The 3,007-nt window shown below is 38.1% G+C and overlaps 1 pseudogene; it reads right to left on the bottom strand.

Moving 5' to 3' along the window:
• LOC102852046 overlaps nucleotides 1–385 on the bottom strand; it is a 1,939-nt pseudogene extending 1,554 nt beyond the window's left edge.
• Nucleotides 386–3,007: the final 2,622 nt, after the last annotated feature.

The following is a 3,007-nucleotide window of genomic DNA, read 5'->3' on the forward strand; positions in this document are numbered from 1 at the left end:
GAAGGTTTTTCCAAAATTTCATGTGGTCGTGTGTTTGGAATTTCTGTATGGTAATAGTTATGGGGGCTAAAGTTTCTAACTGCACCAAAGACATTGGCTGACCCATTGGGGTACTGGTTATATGACTGGTATTTGGTTTGAGTTTTGTACATGCTGATTGATGGCAGGTAGCCATTTGTGAGTGGCAGAAGATCTTCTGTTGTAGGTGGATACTGAAAACCTTGCTGCAAGGTAGCTTCATGCATTATCTGGCCACCATCGTCAACAATGTCACTGTTGTTATCAATGGCATCCTCCTGCGGATATTAGCAGAGTCAATGAGTTGAGGTGGTTGCTGAGTTGTGTTCCCCATGATCCCTTGCATAAAAGAGAAAGAGAAATCCATTGTTCTACTCCGGCATCCTTAATTTTCCCTTTGTCTCATCAGGACTTCAGTTTGTTCCATTCTAACCCCTCGGCCATGTCTGTTTGCTCACTGGAGAGACATGGAGGCCTGCAGCGGAGCTGGGTTGCATGGAGCCACGTGGGGAGGAGACAAAATCAGGCTAGGTCTCATGAAATGTCTCTGCTAGATTTTCCCCACGCCGGACACCTCAGCTATGAGTCAGTCCTGTTTTATAACAGTGGTACTATGCAGTATTTGTCTTTTTGTGACTGAGATATTTCACCCAGCATAAGGTCCTCCAGGATCACCCATTTTGTATACTATTTCATGATCTCCTTGTTTTTCAGTGCTCCATAGTATTCCATACCACAGCTTCTCTATCCATTCGTTTGTTGATGGGCACTTGGGTTGTTTGCATCTCTTTGCTATTGTAAACAAGGCAGCAAAGAGCATGGACGTGCATTTATCTGTTTGGGTGACAGTTCTAGTTTCTTTAAGGTACAAACCCAGTAGTGAAATTGCTGGGCCAAATGGCATTTCTATTTCCAACTGTTTGAAAAAGTGCCACACTGCCTTCCACAGTGGTTACACCATTTTACACTGCCACCAACAGTGAATAAGGGTTCCAGTTTCTCTACAACCTTGCCAGTGTTTGATGTTTGCTGTTCTGTTAAATTTTGCTATTCTGTCTGGGTTGAGATGATATCACATAGTTGTTTTGATTTGCATCTCTCTTAGAGCAAGAGATTTTGAACATTTTTTCATGTATCCATCTAAATGTCTTCTTTGATGAAGTGTCTGTTCATATCCTATGCCAATTTTCATATTGGGTTGTTTACCTTTATCTTGTTGTGCTGCTCAATTATTCGATAAATTCTAGATATAAGCCCCTTATCAGATATGTCGTTACCAAATATTCTTTCCCAGTTTGCAGCTTTCCTTTTTACCCTGTTGGAGAATTTTCTTTTATATGCATAGGGATTTGATTCTTAGAAGGTCCCATTCATCTATTTTATTCTCTCCTGGGTGTAGGTTTTTCAGGATGCTTGGAAGACTGTTCATGTAGTGGATTAGGGCTTCTAGAGTTCTTACAAGCTTTTCTTTAATGAAGTTTATATTCCTTGGTTTTAGTCTTAGATTCTTGATCCATTATGAGGAATTGTAGATCTCATTACATTTTCTGCAAATAGATATCAAATTTTATCATTTTTTAAAAAGTCTGTCTTCTCATTAAATGGATTTCATCTCCTTGCCAAATATCAGATGTTCAAAGGTTAATAGATTTACTTCTTGATTCTTAATTCTGATCAACATACAAAAGTCAATGGGTTTTTCTACAGTGACAAAGAGAATATAGAAATGGAGCAAAGACAATTAATACCCATCAAAGTAGCTAATAAGGATTAAATACTTGGGAGTGAATCTAACTAGAAATACAAAAGACCTATTCAAAAAAAATTATAAAACATTACTACAAGAAAGAGATCTGGATAAATGGAAAAATACACCATCCTCATGGTAAGGAAGACTCAATATTGTGAAAATGACATTTCTACCAAAGGCAATCTATATGTTTAATACAATCCCAATATAAATACAAATTTCATTCTTCAATGAGAAGGAAGAGGCAATTTCTGATTTCATCTGGAATGTAAAGAGAACCCGAATAAGCAAAGCACTCCTAAAAAAGAGAAACACAGTCTCAAATCCCTACACAGCCTTTGTTGTCAAAACAGCATGATACCCGTATAGTGACAGACACATACTTCAATGGAATAGAATTGAGAACCCAGAAATCACCTCATCTACCTATGTTCAACCGATTTTTTACAAAGATACAAAATAAGTGGGGAAACAAAAGCATCTTTAAGAAATGGTGTTGGCAAAATTGAAAAACTATCTGTAGAAAACTCAAACAAGACCCAAACTTTATACCACACACAAAAAAGCAACTCAAAGTGGATCAAGCACCTAGGAATAAAACCAAGAACTATAAACTTCATCCAAGAAAAGCTTGGAAAAACTCTAGAATCCCTAATTCACAACACAAACAGTCTCCCAGCATCCTGAAAAGCCTACAACCAGGAAAGAACAAAATAGATTAAGTGGGACCTTCTAAGAATCAAATCCCTATGCACATCAAAACATACCCTATTTCCGTAGGGTAAAAAGGAAATTCACAGACTGGGAGGAAAAAAAATCTGTTAATGACATGTCTGATAAAGGACTTATATCTAGAATTTATAGAATACTTCAACACCTCAACAACATGAAGGTAAACAACCGAATTGGAAAATGGGCACAGCATATGAACAGACTCTTTGCCAGTGAAGACATTCAGATGGTAAACAAACACATGAAGAAATATTCTACTAGTCTTCATTATCTGAGGAGGTTTCTTAGTTGCCTCTGGTTCTGGGTTTCTGCTTTTGTGAATGCCAGAAATATGAATTATGTCTAAGACTCCAGAAATTAGTGAATTATGTGAAGACACCAGGTCCTAAATGTTGTTGTTGTTGTTATGTGCTGTCGAGTCGCCTGCGACTCATAGCGACCCTATGTACAACAGCCCTAAACTCCGCTCTGTCCTGTGCCAATCGCACTGTCTCTGACACTCCCATC

This window comes from Elephantulus edwardii, unplaced genomic scaffold, assembly GCF_000299155.1.
Source record: "Elephantulus edwardii isolate Elephantulus edwardi_28Jun2011 unplaced genomic scaffold, EleEdw1.0 scaffold00218, whole genome shotgun sequence".
Classification (NCBI taxonomy): Eukaryota; Metazoa; Chordata; class Mammalia; order Macroscelidea; family Macroscelididae; genus Elephantulus; species Elephantulus edwardii.